This window comes from Dreissena polymorpha, chromosome 7, assembly GCF_020536995.1.
Source record: "Dreissena polymorpha isolate Duluth1 chromosome 7, UMN_Dpol_1.0, whole genome shotgun sequence".
Classification (NCBI taxonomy): domain Eukaryota; kingdom Metazoa; phylum Mollusca; class Bivalvia; order Myida; family Dreissenidae; genus Dreissena; species Dreissena polymorpha.
Genome location: NC_068361.1, coordinates 88207599 through 88228141, shown reverse-complemented (window position 1 = coordinate 88228141; position 20543 = coordinate 88207599). Strand labels below are relative to the sequence as shown.

General features: G+C 38.4%; 1 long non-coding RNA gene across 3 annotated transcripts in view; it reads right to left on the bottom strand.

Annotated features, from left to right (window-relative positions):
* LOC127840138 (uncharacterized) overlaps window positions 1–20543 on the bottom strand; it is a 183058-nt gene that overhangs the window by 104655 nt on the left and 57860 nt on the right. The window contains exon 1 of one of the 3 annotated variants that reach the window (XR_008030433.1): window positions 17638–17657. The exons of 1 other annotated variant lie outside the window; for it this stretch is intronic. This is a non-coding gene — a long non-coding RNA (uncharacterized LOC127840138). Of the gene's footprint in view, window positions 1–6545; window positions 6566–17637; window positions 17658–20543 lie in introns of those variants that run through there. One more of the 3 variants, XR_008030434.1, reaches the window with a different exon arrangement.

The window sequence follows — 20543 nt, the reverse complement described above, 5'->3', positions numbered from 1 at the left end:
TAAACTTTACGCATGCGTGACCCATCGGACCACACAAGTCTGCCAAGGTTCGTCGCTGTGGCTCACCTACTCCGAGAGATAATCGCGCATTCAGGCTCCTATTATGGGATAAAGGGGCCGATACGGGCCATTTAGCGTAGCTTCATCGACACTTTCACCGGAAGGGATGGCACTGAGACGCCATATTTAACTTTGCGCATGAGTGACCGATTGGGCCACACAAGTCTGCCAAGTTTCGTCGCTGTGACACACCTACTCCGAGAGATAATCGCGCATTCAGGCTCCTATTATGGGGTAACGGGGCCAATACGGGCCAGTTAGCGTACCATCATCGACACTTTCATCGGAAGCGATGGCACTGAGACGCCATATTTAACTTTGCGCATGCGTGACCTATCGGGCCACACAAGTCTGCCAAGTTTCGTCGCTGTGGCACACCTACTCCGAGAAATAATCGCGCATTCAGGCTCCTATTATGGGGTAACGGGGCAAATACGGGCCAGTTAGCGTACCTTCATTGACACTTTCACCGGACGCGATGGCACTGAGACGCCATATTGAACTTTGCGCATTTGTGACCGATTGGGCCACACAAGTCTGCCAAGTTTCGTCGCTGTTGCACACCTACTCCGAGAGATACTCGCGCATTCAGGCTCCTATTATGGGGTAACGGGGCCAACACTTTCACCGGAAGCGATGGCACTGAGACGCCATATTGAACTTTGCGCATGCATGACCCATCGGGCCACATAAGTGTGCCAAGTTTCGTCGCTGTGGCACACCTACTCCGAGAGATAATCGCGCATTCATGCTTCTATTATGAGGAAACGGGGCCAATGCGGGCCAGTTAGCGTACCTTCATCGACACTTTCACCGGAAGCGATGGCACTGAGACGCCATATTGAACTTTGCTCATGCGTGACCTATTGAGTCACACAAGTCTGCCAAGTTTCGTCGCTGTGGCACACCTACTCAGAGGTGTGTAGGCGATGGCACTCCGACGCCATATTGAACTTTGCGCATGCGTGACCCATCGGGCCACTCAAGTCTGCCAAGTTTCGTCGCTGTGGCACACCTACTCCGAGAGATAATCGCGCATTCGGGCTCCTATTATGGGGTAACGGGGCCAATAGGGCCAGTTATCTTACCTTCATCGACACTTTCACCGGAAGCGATGGCACTGAGACGCCATATTGAACTTTGCGCATGCGTGACCCATCGGTCCACACAAGTCTGCCAAGTTTCGTCGCTGTGGCACACCTACTCCGAGAGATAATCGCGCATTAAGGCCCCTATTATGGGGTAAAGGGGCCAATACGGGCCAGTTAGCGTACCTTCATCGACACTTTCATCGGAAGCGATGGCACTGAGACGCCATATTGAGCTTTGCGCATGCGTGACCCATCGGGCAACACAAGACTGCCAAGTTTCGTCACTGTGGCACACCTACTCCGAGAGATAATCGCGCATTCAGGCTCCTATTATGGGGTAACGGGGCCAATACGGGCCAGTTAGCGTACCTTCATCGACACTTTCATCGGAAGCGATGGCACTGAGACGCCATATTGAACTTTGCGCATGTGTGACCGATTGGGCCACACAAGTCTGCCAAGTTTCGTCGCTGTGGCAAACCTACTCCGAGAGATACTCGCGCATTCAGGCTCCTATTATGGGGTAACGGGACCAATACAGGCCAGTTAGCGTACCTTCATCGACACTTTCACCGGAAGGAATGGCACTGAGACGCCATATTGAACTTTGCGCATGCGTGACCCATCGGGCCACACAAGTCTGCCAAGTTTCGTCGCTGTGGCACACCTACTCCGAGAGATAATCGCGCATTCAGGCTCCTATTATGGGGTAACGGGGCCAATACGGGCCAGTTAGCGTACCTTCATCGACACTTTCATCGGAAGCGATGGCACTGAAACGCCATATTGAACTTTGCGCATGTGTGACCGATTGGGCCACACAAGTCTGCCAAGTTTCGTCGCTGTGCCACACCTACTCCGAGAGATACTCGCGCCTTCAGGCTCCTATTATGGGGTATCGGGGCCAATACGGGCCAGTTAGCGTACCTTCATCGACACTTTCACCGGAAGGAATGGCACTGAGACACCATATTGAACTTTGCGCATGCATGACCCATCGGGCCACACAAGTCTGCCAAGTTTCGTCGCTGTGGCACACCTACTCCGAGAGATAATCGCGCATTCAGGCTCCTATTATGGGGTAACGGGGCCAATACGGGCCAGTAAGCGTACCTCCATCGACACTTTCACCGGAAGCGATGGCACTGAGACGCCATATTGAACTTTGCGCATGCGTGACCCATCGGGCCACACAAGTCTGCCAAGTTTCGTCGCTGCGGCACACCTACTCCGAGAGATAATCGCGCATTCAGGCTCCTATTATGGGGTAACGGGGCCAATACGGGCCAGTAAGCGTACCTTCATCGACATTTTCACCGGAAACGATGGCACTGAGACGCCATATTGAACTTTGCGCATGCGTGACCCATCGGGCCACACAAGTCTGCCAAGTTTCGTCGCTGTGGCACACCTACTCCGAGAGATAATCGCGCATTCAGGCTCCTATTATGGGGTAACGGGGCCAATACGGGCCAGTTAGCGTACCTTCATCGACACTTTCATCGCAAGCGATGGCACTGAGACGCCATATTGAACTTTGCGCTTGTGTGACCGATTGGGCCACACAAGTCTGCCAAGTTTCGTCGCTGTGGCACACCTACTCCGAGAGATACTCGCGCATTCAGGCTCCTATTATGGGGTATCGGGGTCAATACGGGCCAGTTAGCGTTCCTTCATCGACACTTTCACCGGAAGCGAAGGCACTTAGACGCCATATTGAACTTTGCGCATGCGTGACCCATCGGGCCACATAAGTCAGCCAAGTTTCGTCGCTGTAGCACACCTACTCCGAGAGATAATCGCGCATTCAGGCTCCTATAATGGGGTACGGGGCCAATACGGACCAGTTAGCGTCCCCTATTCTGTTCAGCAATTATAGTCAGTTTTGTCAGGCCGGTGAAGGTAAATAACTTCCTAACCACTCTAAATATAACGCTTATTGCAAATAGAAATCTTAAGAAGATGGAGGCTCGTGCTGGAGAGGCCATCAAGAAAATCTCAACTGCGTCGTCTAACAAGGCTGCCATTGATGCCTATGAGAAAGAAATGTAGTAAGTGTTAAAACTGACTTCCAATACAATGTTATTGACTATTCTTGTGCCAAATTTTAGTATTTTTCCTCATCAATTGTCTTCTTATTTTCTATTCGAGATGAACATGAAACATATTAATAATAATTGTTTTATGAAAGGCACCGTGTTCATAGTTTGGTAAAATTACATTTTTTAAAAGATTTTTGGTAAGAAACCCTGGGCAGGCACATTAATAAAAATATGTATTTGTCATTGCTATTATAAATATTAAAAGCTATTCCAAACATTACGATTGTTTAAAATAAATTCATTACTTTTAGTAATAAATCTTATGAAGGAGCAAAGGTATATTAACATTCTGAGCTATTCATATAAATGGTTAATTCTTTTCACACGCGATAATTTGATTTCAACGACTTGTCAATATGTAATGTGCTTGTTGTGCTGAAAATTGATTTTTATCATAACCAACGATCATATAAGGCGTCAGAATGAAACTTAAAGGTGAATTATAAAATTCATGAAATAAGAATTGTGTGAATTTTATTTTGTTTTTAAGTTCGAGGTATCGTAATCCCTGATATTACTCAGATTGCTGCTGTGCATTTCAAGACTGGTTTTAAGTTCTCGACATATGTGAAGACAACAGTGCCAATTTCTTCCCAAGCTCAAAAAGTGACTGGCATCTCTTTTTTTATCATGGCATAATGCGTGTAAATGGTGGAAGTGTTGATAGTGTATCCATTTAAACTTCTCTACTTGATTGTATGATGTGGCTTGGAAAGTTTCCTGGAGCCATTTTTGTTGCTCATAATTGGCGCAGGTTTGATTTTTCGGTTTTGGTTAGAGCATTGCTGAACACACACTGTTTTGAAACGATTTGCAATTGTGTACTCAGTTTTTTTTTACTCTTTGCTGGTTTTCAAAAATTGTATCCTGGACAGTCAGACTCACACAAACATGAAGATGTAGTGAACATGTTCTCCAGGAAACCTGCAACGCCAACAATGCCCCTGATGATAATGAAGCACTGATATCTTTGCTTAAAACATGTAAAATTACTGACAATATGGCCGACATCTTTACTGTGTCTGCGATCCATAATTCAGTTTTATTTCAGTCATGAAAAGCCTTAGAGGCAAAGAACATATGATTGTTAGACGTGCTGTTGCATAGAGGAACTCTAAAGCGAGCAACAGCTGAAAACATTGCAGGATATGGACTGGCCTTGTGTCATTTTAAAGCCATATTTTCTCGTTCCGGAGAGGATGACTTTAGGGATACCTTCATTGCTAAAAACAATGAGGGGCTACCAAAAGTCACAAACGCAAAAAAATATTTTATCTGATGTGGTCCCTAAAATCGGTCAGTTTTTCAGTGACGAAAAGTGACGGAACGAGATAATATGGCTTCCAAATGACACACGGCCAGTCAAATCACGCAATGGCTTTATACTGATACTAAATTATGAACCTCTAGTTGTCATTAATCTGGCTGTTTTTATTAAAATATAAGTTGTATATTATTGTGCTACATGTTAAAAGAAACAGTATAACTTAAACATCTTATTGCTACTTTATATCGGGAAAACTTTGACATTTTGTGGTGAACTGCGGCTGTATTCATATGTTGCCTTTTGACTTTAGATGACCTTAAGAATGTATTATGAATGTATTTTTATATCAATATTAATTCAAAGTTAGCTAGATTTCTTCATATGTCATGGTGTATAACTAGCTTTTAATAAGCAACTAGAAAACCCCCAAAAAGAAGTGATATACACATTTATACATTAAATTCATTGCGTGAAAATTAATGGGGGTAGGCATACTCAAAGTGTAATTTCTTGAGATAGAGACGGTAAAACTTCCTGGCATTCATTCAATGTGTAGATAATATGCTGTTTTAAATAAATATGTACAATATATGCATTTTATTACACTTAAAGTGACATAAAAAGTAATTAAAGTTTCTTGTCACTGAACCATTTGTTGTCGTTTTTGCCATTTTATCCAGATAAGTGCACATATTATTGGAGATCAAAGGCACAATTCGCTTTCACTTCTTTGTTCCACTATCATAGCAACCACCTAGTTAATAATAAAGGCGCTATAGAGCGCGAAGCGCGACACGTATTATTAATTGTAATAATGAGTCTTGATAAAGGAAGCAGCCGCTTATCAATGAGGATCACCATCACAGCACCCCAGTCTCATTACTATCAAGTCCTCATTCAGGGTGATTTTTTAAGAACCACATATAGAAGGCCGCAGGCCTAACCTGTATCTTGCTAGTGGTATTGACCCTTTAGTATGGACCTTTAACCCCGCTCACTATCCAGCGTTTAAACTTCCGGGTTTACATGTAAACCGACTATTAATAGCGTATTAATATGTTAGTTAGAAGGTGATTTTTCAAGCGGTTCCGTAGTGTAGTGATTACACGCTCGCTCCACGTGTGAGAGGCTCAAGGTCCGAGACCCAGTAGAATCAAATTATTTTATTTGTGTTCTACGTTAACATTTCGTTTTGATGTAGACATTTTAGTTTAAATATGCTGTTTTATAGTAACCATTTTTTGTTTTTATTATGCCCATGAAATATATGTGTGAGAGGGTGGGGTGGTACGTAAACACATTTAAACTTTTAGAGTGTTTTCATATCAATGACTACTCAACCCCTATCGTAAATGAGCAACGTAAGAATAAGTTCAGAATCATCTCCCCTTGAAGTTGAGAAAAATATGAAATTACGCTTACAAGATGAAGCAGATTTCTTAAAACCTACACAGTTCTGTTCCATTAATGAAGACTGCACACGGATGCTAGTAAAAAAAGGAAACCAATGTAAACAAGAAATGTGTTTGTCAGAAACACTATGTCCACTTCTACGCCGCTTTGATTGTTTTTAACTTTGACCTTGAAGAATGACCTTGACCTTTCACCACTCAAAATGTGCGGCTCCACGAGATACACATGCATGCCAAATATCAAGTTGGTATCTTCAGTATTGCAAAAGTATTCATAAAATGAGCGATTTTGGCCACAAATATTTTACCTCTGACCTTGAAGGATGACCTTGACCGTTCGCACTCAAAATGTGCGGCTCCATGAGATAACCATGCATGCCAAATATCAAGTTGCTATCTCCAATATTGCAAAAGTATTCATAAAATGAGCGATTTTGGCCACATATGTTTGACCTCTGACCTTGAAGGAGGACCTTGACATTTCACCACTCAAAATGTGCAGCTCTATGAGATACACATGCATGCCAAATATCAAGTTGCTATCTTGAATATTGAAATACTGCAAAAGTGTACATTAAATGAGCGATTTTGACCCATATATTTGACCTTTGACCTTGAAAGATGACCTTGACCTTGACCTTTCACCACTCAAAATGTGCAGGTCCATGAGATACACATGCATGCCAAATATCAATTTGCTATCTTCAATATTGCAAAAGTACTCATAAAATGAGCGATTTTGGCCACATATATTTGACCTCTGACATTGAAGGATGACCTTGACCTTAACCTCTCACCACTCAAAATGTGCAGCTCCATGAGATACACATGCATGCCAAATATTAAGTTGCTATATTGAATATTGAAATACTGCAAAGGTGTACATTAAATGAGCGATTTCGACCCATATATTTGACCTTTGACCTTGAAGGATGACCTAGACATTGACTTTTCACCACTCAAAATGTGCAGCTCCATGAGATACATATTCATGCCAAATATCAAGTTGCTATCCTCAATATAGCAAAAGTTATTGCAAATGTTAAAGTTGGCGCAAACCAACCAACAGACCAACAGACCAACAGACCTACCAACCAACCAACAGACAGGGCAAAAACAATATGTTCCCCAGTATATACTGGTGGACATAAAAAAGGAACTATAAAATATTTTGGGGTTACAACACAAAATCATAGATAATGGTTATTCGGGGGTTATAACACAACATTATTATGATTAGGATTATTATAGTCATTCTAGCTGTTTTGTCGGTTTCTCCGCATGAAATTTTATACGTATATGGAGCGGACTACTTCTAAATTCCTCAAGCGAATGAAGTGAAACTTGAAACATGTCATCCCAGTGAGGTGTCGATTTGCAAGATACAATGTCCACGTGCGCAGTTTTCAGTTATTTCTTAATTGTTTTCTCTTACAATTAGCTATGTATGTGACTGCTATTCCTGAGACGAAGCAGTTCGGAAGATGCATATAAAGTTATGTCAGATATACCGAAACATAAGTGTTAAGCTAAATATTTATTCAAACAAGGCAAAGATATAATTACAAATTAGCACACATAAAAGTTAATGTATAAAATAATTATAAATCAGTATAAATAACGCACTATGGTCTTGACAATCATCAATTGTTAAGATGGTATAAAACATCAAAAAGTATCAATTTACCCGTTTGTTGTCAAACCCGGGATGAGAATCTTAAAACTTATTTATGTGCGTGAAGATTGGTAAATACGATTACAAAACACCGATTTAAGTTAGAATTTTTTTTGGGTAAATATCGAGAGAGTGTTAATCTTTTGAACATCACAAATGATTAAGGGGCTAATGTGAGGCTATACATCATTCATTTGAAAAGCATTGAAGCTTTTGTACAAAGTATAATTTGAAAAGAATTATGGATATACGCTTGAACCATAGCCTACTGCTGGCAACTACTGTCAATGTCACGCTTGAACCATAGCCTACTGCTGGCAACTACTGTCAATGTCACGCTTGAACCATAGCCTACTGCTGGCAACTACTGTCAATGTCACGCTTGAACCATAGCCTACTGCTGGCAACTACTGTCAATGTCACGCTTGAACCATAGCCTACTGCTGGCAACTACTGTCAATGTCACGCTTGAACCATAGCCTACTGCTGGCAACTACTGTCAATGTCACGCTTGAACCATAGCCTACTGCTGGCAACTACTGTCAATGTCACGCTTGAACCATAGCCTACTGCTGGCAACTACTGTCAATGTCACGCTTGAACCATAGCCTACTGCTGGCAACTACTGTCAATGTCACGCTTGAACCATAGCCTACTGCTGGCAACTACTGTCAACATGTCTCATGAAATCAGTATAACCTTGAACCATAGCCTACTGCTGGCAACTACTGTCAAAATGTCTCATGAAATCAGTATAACTGTAGCAACTACTGTCAAAATGTCTCATGAAATCAGTATAACTGTATTTATTTATTTCATTACATATATAGAAACGTGTACAATGATTATGAAAGCATGGACATCAGCATACATAAAATATAAAAATCATAAAATACGTCAACAATGTGCATCTCCTACGTAACCATGGCAGTTTGGATTTGTATAGTTCCGAAATAAGCAGACATTTGGTAATAATTAAAAAATATGTATGAGCTAATCGTATACAAGCAATTTTCACACAATTATTGACTCATTATTTCACGCCAGTTTAACACCCTTCAACAAATTTATGCATGGCCTCCTTGAATTCCTGCTCGTCCACCTGACCGTCAGCTGCAAAAGAGGAATCACGTGAAAACCAAGCAAAAACGCATGGCGTATTCCGGAGATCATCGTATGCTTTAAAGTCGCCACCAGTCGAGCAATATGTTAATGGTTTCAAATTGTTATTTTAGAAATTAAACTAAAACGCCTTTATATATATAGAAGCAATTATACCATATATATATATATATATGAGCCTCGCTATGGGAGAATGAGGTTAAATGCATATGCGTAAAGTGTCGTCCCCGATTAGACTGTGCAGTCCGCACAGGCTAATCAAGTACGACACTTCTCGCCTAAACTGGATTTTTGTCAAGATCAGTCTTTCCTTAACGAACAATACAATAAAGGCGGAAAGTGTTTTCAATGATTAGCCTGTGCGGACTGTCATACACGTGATACACAAACACATAGGAAACACATACGCATGAAAACAATCAGGGGCCACCGACCTGAACCTGACAATTCTCGGCATGAGGGAATCTAATTAATAGCAATACAAAGAATACATTTCATTTTAATTAACATTAAATTACATAAAGGTCAAACCTGAGCAACAGGTTTACACTTTTAGTGGAACGATGAAATTAAACTTTAAAAAGTACCAACCATATCTCGCCTTTGATTAAAACGCTTTAGAGTTAAAACATTATATTAATACATTTAAGATCATCTTAATGCATTTTCAGTACTACGCAGCAATAATGGTCGTCAAAGGCCCAATAACATAGCTCTGTTCTGTTTACTTAATTTAAGACATAAACAAAACATTTTTTATATTTTATTAAAATAATTAACATCTCATTTTTAACTTCAATTCAATAGTAATAAGGTAAAATAATAACGAAATAAATGTATTGATCAGTCATGACGTTATACAATCTCGCACTTTGTTGACGCCGGACGGCGACCTGATGACGTCCTTATTTTAAACGCTAAGATATTTAAAGGTACATGTTCACCATACACAAATATTACTCGAATATGTCCAATAATTATGTAACAAAAAATAAAGAGCTGAATTTCGAGTATTAAAAAACAAGATTAAAAATAAAAAAACATTACTGAAATTAATATTGCCACATTTCAATATTTAGATATATAATATGCACTGCGACTTTGATAATATCTTATGCCGAGCTTTACACTGACCAGTTAAAGGAAATATACATTGCTTCATGCAAAACATGTACAGTATATTATGGCATATCATAATGAAAGCACAGCTTACATAGTCGACATATGTTCCGCTAGGAGGCGCATTATTATACATGAAATATTCTAATGCGACCGATCTGTGCAACAGGTGTTCAAGTGTGTATGTGAGTTTGAGTTTGTGGATATTAGCCTCGCCCTGTGAAAAGGGGGTTTATTGCATGTGCGTCAAGTGTTGTCTCAGATTTGCCTGTCCGCACAGACTTATCAGAGACGACACTTTCCGCCTTAACTGGATTATTGCAAAGAAGAGTCTTCCTTTTAAACGAAAAATATTATAAAAGCGGGAAGTGTCGTCCCTAGTTAGAATATGCGAACTGCACAGGCTAATCTGAGACGACACTTTACGCACATGCATTAAACCCCTTTTCACAGAGCGAGACACATATGAGGTTGAATCATAAATAAGATTAACTCACCGTTTTTGTCAAGCGCCTTAGCCAATTCTCCTGTTGTTTCTTCGTCACCAAAAATCGCTTCGAGCTCATCCCTTGTTATCATGTCATCTTCGTTTGCATCGTAGATCATGAAAGTGCACGGATTCACGTAAAGTTTCACTTTGAAACGCACCGGCTCCTCCTGCAACGTCCAATGGTTTAACAGGTTGACACGAACACACACACACATACTTTGATTGAATGATTACCTTTGTTAATTTTAAATACAATACCATTGCTTTTACAAATGTATATATGTAATCTTTTTTGCAACATGTATTCTTGATCACTCATCAAAGCAATGTTTTTGTAATTGACCGGTATTCATCAGGTTATGTTACAGTCTTTTATAAACTTTTACATTCGGTTACTTACTTTTCAAACGAAGGACTGACACGGAAATATGTTTAACATTATATAAAGGTAAGACAATATGTAATATGTGTAGGATTGGCAGGATTAAATATTTATTTACATGAAGACTCATTCGTATAAAAACCAATATCATAACTATACCAATGTCTTCTAGTACAAAATCATTTCTTACAATATTTGACTATTTCTGGACTTTCTTTCCAAGTCAGGTATCGCAGACACTGTGCAATCTACACAACGCACCCACGCTTGATTTTAAGGTTTTGACATAATTGACTAAGCTTTGCTCAGTTACTAGAGCGCTGTACTACAGATCCGATGATCGCGGGTTTGATCCCCATCGCGACCGCATAAAGCATGTGGTGATTAGCCATGATTTCCTTTCTACGGCTAATCACACCCTACCTTTATTTCAATTAGGGCAGTTGTAAGTTACTATTATCTATACTTTTAACTGGTAAACTAAATATCGTAGGAAAATGCGAGTAGAATATCTGACAGCTGTGATTTGACTGAAATACTGTAAAAAAAATCCGAATAAAAACACAAACATAATTGACCAACACAAAAATTAATTTAAATTTACATCAGTGCTTCTCCTTTTCCACCAACCCGCCGCTTTGCCGCCTACAAGTAACGCGCTGCCGCCGAGATAAGCTCCAAAAATCAAAGAAAAAATACGTCGAGAGGGATCTAGTGGTACGCTGTCCTCGTTGGTTTTGGCACTCAAGCCCAAAGCATTTCTCTCACCACACGAGACGCATGTGAGGACAAACGCTAGAATCAGCACGTACAGCATATTTTTCCTGCAAATCGTTCAAATATATACACATTTACTAATGCTATTAATTTTGCTTAGATACAAGTATATGGCAGGGTATTAGTCTTAAGGTAGTGTAAATACCATTACACTCCAGCGTTTTTATACGACGTCGGCTTACGTCATCATTCATAATAGGTTGTACTCAAGTATATACGGCTTCATTCGGGAAAGTCTGTTTTATTTCGGTTTTCGTTGGAGAAAATAAGTTTTTTTTAATTATATGCATACTTAGTTTCGTTTTGAAAGATGGCTGTTCAAAAAGTGGAAATTATACCGTTACATTAAAAATATGGAAAACATAAAGTGGGGATTAGCTTTCTAAAGCTTTGAATAAATCTTGACATTTATACTTGTAAAACAGTAGTTTTCTTTCAAATTAGACAATAAGAAGCGGTCTATATTGGATTGTCATCGTGTTATAATAATTACCTTCTACTTAATTGGCATATATGCACGTATTGTGATAGTCGGACAATTATAATTATTATATTTTATAGTAACATTTTGTTCGGCATTGCGTTATGCGCAGTTGCGCATGTGTACATATCTTTTGTGATCATAAGGAGGTAAACGTAATAAATGAAAAATTGCAAATGTAAGGGTGGAGAATAGAAACCTATTTCGCATGAACAAAAAACACACAATTTTCTCTTTGATTCGGAAACGAATGAAACAAGTCGCCATCATACGCTATTTATATATGCGTATTTTATTATTTATATTTAATATATTTTCCAGATATAACAATTAAATACATTAAGAACATGGTCAAATTATACAGCCTCGCCAAATTTATTATTTTATATAAACAAACTAGCCCGAAAATGCATTTCTTTCTCTCTGATTTCATTAACACATACGGCACATATGTGTATTTTTAATGTAAAAAATTTACTCCTTAATCGTTGTTCTGACTTTAAAAAACATTAAATGTTCAAAAAAGAATAAGAGCTTCAAAAAATATATGACCCACCACTGTCTTAAATTGTATGCAAAAGTTATATGACATGTACAATTAACCACCAATACATTCCCCAAAATAACCACATTTATTTAATACTAAATTTAACATGTGCATTTTCTTAGTACATAAAAAAGTTCTTAAAAAGATCCATATGATAACAGGTATATGAAAAGATTTTCATCTTTTTCAGACCAGTGTGTGCTACCTTTAATGATTTCTGCGTCTGTTGCCTTTATTTAATAATTTAATGTAACTCCTTATTAAAGTAAAGCAAGATATTTGTTATAACAAACACTTGAATTAACCGACATGTTCTCCATACTTAACTCGCATTTAACAAATTAAACAATTTCATTTATAAGCAAAACAAGAAAACAATCTAAAAGTTTTACCTTTGGTTTGAATACGCGTTGACGCTGCCTGTTGAATTACTTAGACCGCTCGTCCTAGCAGAACTTTCGGTGACTTTAGACCTCCTTTGCCTTTCCATCTCCAACGTCTGAATTTATAACAATAAGCCCGATGGAATTCGGGATTCTACCCGGGCAAACGCCTACGTATTGCATCCAATTGGTTGGTATGATAATTGACAGGACGCCTTATCGATGATCGCTCCGCCCACTTAATCACGTGGCTTAGCGGTTATCAAACCTAGACAAGCTAACACCAAAATGGCTTCTTTGCCAATAGACTGCATATAGATTTACGCGATATTCCTGACGATTTTTATGGACTTTGTTAACACCCTTTACACTTGTAAAGGGATTGATATCATTAAGTTATTTTGCAAATGCTAAAAATATACGGTTATAGAGAACATCAGCTATTTATAACGTGTACATCGGTATATTAAACACGCTCTCAAACGCTTGCACGTTTACCGAAATCGAATCCGTTATTACGTGTCATGTCACACTTCACCGGTATTTACCCATGATATTTACACAATATTACCGAAACATTTCCCCCTCCCCGTGTATTTGACACGAAATAGCGCTCCATTCCTGGTAATTTGGTGAAGTTTTACGCGCTTTTCGACGCCGAGTACTTGTGGGACATTTATCAATCACTTAAATTGAAAGCGCAAAACAACGCAATAAGTTTGGTCATTGTCTGATATAAATTAGCGTTGTGCGAAGGGAAAATATGTCATGCTAATTAATAAAGCTACCAATATCAGACGCACGCGCAGGTTCCGACTTCCACCAAGTTACCGCATTTATTAGTTAATTTATATCAGTAATTAATAACTCTTTTTCAATAGCGTTTATCGATACGTCTTTATTAAAATAGTAACAAAGTAGTTTTCATTTGTTTTTGACACACACAAAACTCGATTTTTAACGATTTTTAATTTAGTTAAGTTACACAAGGTGGGTACCAAAATTCTCTATTATTTTACATGCACACGTGACATAATTCATACTTAAAAATGCTTAGTTATTGCTTTTATGACATTTCAAGTTTTTTTTAAATAAATTAATGATCTATATGGGGGATCTCGTTAATTCTTGAAGCTTCTACTCGCTCTTGTCAAGACCGCATTTCCGCGTTGAAAACGGTATAAATTTTATTCATTGAACTTATCTTTCTGGATACCAAATGTCAGATTTGCATAAACCCTATTTATACCGTTTTTGCCATATTTCATTTCCGTTTTTATCCGAACGAAACTCGTTTGAAAAATGAGAACTAGGCATTCGAGCTTCAAGTGTGGATTAAAGGCGTTTATTGGTGACACCACATCTCTGCACATGTGTAGATACCGTTAATAAGATAAGATATCACGTGTCACCTTTAAATAACATGTATGATGACAACTAAGTCCATTTCTATCAGAGTAATAAAACACAGCATGAATTAGGCTTTATGCTGGGTTTTATTTATCGTAAAGTAATGCAGATGAATATTGCTGCTATTAATCACCTAGTAACTGGTAAAACTATTAAAAAACATGAACTATTATGCGATGATCAGACCGACAACATAAACTATTTAAATCTGCTAGTATAATCGATAAAAAGATATTGTTATTGTCTTTTACAGTGTTGACGTTCGTGGGGCCGACCGCACGCATTTATCCATCACTTACACTTCTCAAGATCTCTTTTCGGCTTTGGAAACGATATAAATTCAATGTCACCAACATATCTTTCAGGATATCGATTGTACGAGTTACATAATCCCCATTGACACCGTTAAACCATTTTGAATCTACGTTTTAAAAGAGGAAATCAAAAGAAACTCGTTACAATAAAAGTGAACCTAGACATAGCTTGTCTAGAAAATGGCGGACAGTTCGTTGCTAACTCGCGCGCCCGATCTATCGATCGCTGATTGGTAGATCAAGTCTTAGATAAGGATTTGATTGACAGTTGGCGTCATGTCAATCCCCAGGTACGGCAGACGCATTAGGAAAACCTCGATTTCAGATCGGTAGCATGGAGCATGCGTGGTCGGAGGAATTCTTTACATAGAACGTGATGACACTACAATAATCTGAACATGCCTATATATGGTATTATCTTTGGCAAGCATTATATTCGTAAGCTGATGCTGTGTTTGCCCACTAATAATAGTTGTTTAACACCTATCTTGCACACTTCCGTAGCACACTGGTTGGCTTAGTTGCGACATCTGGAAAACAGAATGCATTTAAGTTTATAACATGTAGTTTCATCACGACACTCAACACTAGCCTTGCCTCTGGTTGAATGCTTTCGAAAAGATTTGATGTGTTTTCAAACAACGTCAAACAATTATAGCTTCTGTCAGCATAAACGTGTCTGCTTCTGTTTAATTAAAACGAAAAATTGAATTAATGAGGCTTTTTTTCATGGCTCTCGCGTTGTTTTTCAGTTTTATTTCAGTCATGAAAAGCCTTAGAGGCAAAGAACATATGATTGTTAGACGTGCTGTTGCATAGAGGAACTCTAAAGCGAGCAACAGCTGAAAACATTGCAGGATATGGACTGGCCTTGTGTCATTTTAAAGCCATATTTTCTCGTTCCGGAGAGGATGACTTTAGGGATACCTTCATTGCTAAAAACAATGAGGGGCTACCAAAAGTCACAAACGCAAAAAAATATTTTATCTGATGTGGTCCCTAAAATCGGTCAGTTTTTCAGTGACGAAAAGTGACGGAACGAGATAATATGGCTTCCAAATGACACACGGCCAGTCAAATCACGCAATGGCTTTATACTGATACTAAATTATGAACCTCTAGTTGTCATTAATCTGGCTGTTTTTATTAAAATATAAGTTGTATATTATTGTGCTACATGTTAAAAGAAACAGTATAACTTAAACATCTTATTGCTACTTTATATCGGGAAAACTTTGACATTTTGTGGTGAACTGCGGCTGTATTCATATGTTGCCTTTTGACTTTAGATGACCTTAAGAATGTATTATGAATGTATTTTTATATCAATATTAATTCAAAGTTAGCTAGATTTCTTCATATGTCATGGTGTATAACTAGCTTTTAATAAGCAACTAGAAAACCCCCAAAAAGAAGTGATATACACATTTATACATTAAATTCATTGCGTGAAAATTAATGGGGGTAGGCATACTCAAAGTGTAATTTCTTGAGATAGAGACGGTAAAACTTCCTGGCATTCATTCAATGTGTAGATAATATGCTGTTTTAAATAAATATGTACAATATATGCATTTTATTACACTTAAAGTGACATAAAAAGTAATTAAAGTTTCTTGTCACTGAACCATGTGTTGTCGTTTTTGCCATTTTATCCAGATAAGTGCACATATTATTGGAGATCAAAGGCACAATTCGCTTTCACTTCTTTGTTCCACTATCATAGCAACCACCTAGTTAATAATAAAGGCGCTATAGAGCGCGAAGCGCGACACGTATTATTAATTGTAATAATGAGTCTTGATAAAGGAAGCAGCCGCTTATCAATGAGGATCACCATCACAGCACCCCAGTCTCATTACTATCAAGTCCTCATTCAGGGTGATTTTTTAAGAACCACATATAGAAGGCCGCAGGCCTAACCTGTATCTTGCTAGTGGTATTGACCCTTTAGTATGGACCTTTAACCCCGCTCACTATCCAGCGTTTAAACTTCCGGGTTTACATGTAAACCGACTATTAATAGCGTATTAATATGTTAGTTAGAAGGTGATTTTTCAAGCGGTTCCGTAGTGTAGTGATTACACGCTCGCTCCACGTGTGAGAGGCTCAAGGTCCGAGACCCAGTAGAATCAAATTATTTTATTTGTGTTCTACGTTAACATTTCGTTTTGATGTAGACATTTTAGTTTAAATATGCTGTTTTATAGTAACCATTTTTTGTTTTTATTATGCCCATGAAATATATGTGTGAGAGGGTGGGGTGGTACGTAAACACATTTAAACTTTTAGAGTGTTTTCATATCAATGACTACTCAACCCCTATCGTAAATGAGCAACGTAAGAATAAGTTCAGAATCATCTCCCCTTGAAGTTGAGAAAAATATGAAATTACGCTTACAAGATGAAGCAGATTTCTTAAAACCTACACAGTTCTGTTCCATTAATGAAGACTGCACACGGATGCTAGTAAAAAAAGGAAACCAATGTAAACAAGAAATGTGTTTGTCAGAAACACTATGTCCACTTCTACGCCGCTTTGATTGTTTTTTAACTTTGACCTTGAAGAATGACCTTGACCTTTCACCACTCAAAATGTGCGGCTCCACGAGATACACATGCATGCCAAATATCAAGTTGGTATCTTCAGTATTGCAAAAGTATTCATAAAATGAGCGATTTTGGCCACAAATATTTTACCTCTGACCTTGAAGGATGACCTTGACCGTTCGCACTCAAAATGTGCGGCTCCATGAGATAACCATGCATGCCAAATATCAAGTTGCTATCTCCAATATTGCAAAAGTATTCATAAAATGAGCGATTTTGGCCACATATGTTTGACCTCTGACCTTGAAGGAGGACCTTGACATTTCACCACTCAAAATGTGCAGCTCTATGAGATACACATGCATGCCAAATATCAAGTTGCTATCTTGAATATTGAAATACTGCAAAAGTGTACATTAAATGAGCGATTTTGACCCATATATTTGACCTTTGACCTTGAAAGATGACCTTGACCTTGACCTTTCACCACTCAAAATGTGCAGGTCCATGAGATACACATGCATGCCAAATATCAATTTGCTATCTTCAATATTGCAAAAGTACTCATAAAATGAGCGATTTTGGCCACATATATTTGACCTCTGACATTGAAGGATGACCTTGACCTTAACCTCTCACCACTCAAAATGTGCAGCTCCATGAGATACACATGCATGCCAAATATTAAGTTGCTATATTGAATATTGAAATACTGCAAAGGTGTACATTAAATGAGCGATTTCGACCCATATATTTGACCTTTGACCTTGAAGGATGACCTAGACATTGACTTTTCACCACTCAAAATGTGCAGCTCCATGAGATACATATTCATGCCAAATATCAAGTTGCTATCCTCAATATAGCAAAAGTTATTGCAAATGTTAAAGTTGGCGCAAACCAACCAACAGACCAACAGACCAACAGACCTACCAACCAACCAACAGACAGGGCAAAAACAATATGTTCCCCAGTATATACTGGTGGACATAAAAAAGGAACTATAAAATATTTTGGGGTTACAACACAAAATCATAGATAATGGTTATTCGGGGGTTATAACACAACATTATTATGATTAGGATTATTATAGTCATTCTAGCTGTTTTGTCGGTTTCTCCGCATGAAATTTTATACGTATATGGAGCGGACTACTTCTAAATTCCTCAAGCGAATGAAGTGAAACTTGAAACATGTCATCCCAGTGAGGTGTCGATTTGCAAGATACAATGTCCACGTGCGCAGTTTTCAGTTATTTCTTAATTGTTTTCTCTTACAATTAGCTATGTATGTGACTGCTATTCCTGAGACGAAGCAGTTCGGAAGATGCATATAAAGTTATGTCAGATATACCGAAACATAAGTGTTAAGCTAAATATTTATTCAAACAAGGCAAAGATATAATTACAAATTAGCACACATAAAAGTTAATGTATAAAATAATTATAAATCAGTATAAATAACGCACTATGGTCTTGACAATCATCAATTGTTAAGATGGTATAAAACATCAAAAAGTATCAATTTACCCGTTTGTTGTCAAACCCGGGATGAGAATCTTAAAACTTATTTATGTGCGTGAAGATTGGTAAATACGATTACAAAACACCGATTTAAGTTAGAATTTTTTTTGGGTAAATATCGAGAGAGTGTTAATCTTTTGAACATCACAAATGATTAAGGGGCTAATGTGAGGCTATACATCATTCATTTGAAAAGCATTGAAGCTTTTGTACAAAGTATAATTTGAAAAGAATTATGGATATACGCTTGAACCATAGCCTACTGCTGGCAACTACTGTCAATGTCACGCTTGAACCATAGCCTACTGCTGGCAACTACTGTCAATGTCACGCTTGAACCATAGCCTACTGCTGGCAACTACTGTCAATGTCACGCTTGAACCATAGCCTACTGCTGGCAACTACTGTCAATGTCACGCTTGAACCATAGCCTACTGCTGGCAACTACTGTCAATGTCACGCTTGAACCATAGCCTACTGCTGGCAACTACTGTCAATGTCACGCTTGAACCATAGCCTACTGCTGGCAACTACTGTCAATGTCACGCTTGAACCATAGCCTACTGCTGGCAACTACTGTCAATGTCACGCTTGAACCATAGCCTACTGCTGGCAACTACTGTCAATGTCACGCTTGAACCATAGCCTACTGCTGGCAACTACTGTCAACATGTCTCATGAAATCAGTATAACCTTGAACCATAGCCTACTGCTGGCAACTACTGTCAAAATGTCTCATGAAATCAGTATAACTGTAGCAACTACTGTCAAAATGTCTCATGAAATCAGTATAACTGTATTTATTTATTTCATTACATATATAGAAACGTGTACAATGATTATGAAAGCATGGACATCAGCATACATAAAATATAAAAATCATAAAATACGTCAACAATGTGCATCTCCTACGTAACCATGGCAGTTTGGATTTGTATAGTTCCGAAATAAGCAGACATTTGGTAATAATTAAAAAATATGTATGAGCTAATCGTATACAAGCAATTTTCACACAATTATTGACTCATTATTTCACGCCAGTTTAACACCCTTCAACAAATTTATGCATGGCCTCCTTGAATTCCTGCTCGTCCACCTGACCGTCAGCTGCAAAAGAGGAATCACGTGAAAACCAAGCAAAAACGCATGGCGTATTCCGGAGATCATCGTATGCTTTAAAGTCGCCACCAGTCGAGCAATATGTTAATGGTTTCAAATTGTTATTTTAGAAATTAAACTAAAACGCCTTTATATATATAGAAGCAATTATACCATATATATATATATATATGAGCCTCGCTATGGGAGAATGAGGTTAAATGCATATGCGTAAAGTGTCGTCCCCGATTAGACTGTGCAGTCCGCACAGGCTAATCAAGTACGACACTTCTCGCCTAAACTGGATTTTTGTCAAGATCAGTCTTTCCTTAACGAACAATACAATAAAGGCGGAAAGTGTTTTCAATGATTAGCCTGTGCGGACTGTCATACACGTGATACACAAACACATAGGAAACACATACGCATGAAAACAATCAGGGGCCACCGACCTGAACCTGACAATTCTCGGCATGAGGGAATCTAATTAATAGCAATACAAAGAATACATTTCATTTTAATTAACATTAAATTACATAAAGGTCAAACCTGAGCAACAGGTTTACACTTTGAGTGGAACGATGAAATTAAACTTTAAAAAGTACCAACCATATCTCGCCTTTGATTAAAACGCTTTAGAGTTAAAACATTATATTAATACATTTAAGATCATCTTAATGCATTTTCAGTACTACGCAGCAATAATGGTCGTCAAAGGCCCAATAACATAGCTCTGTTCT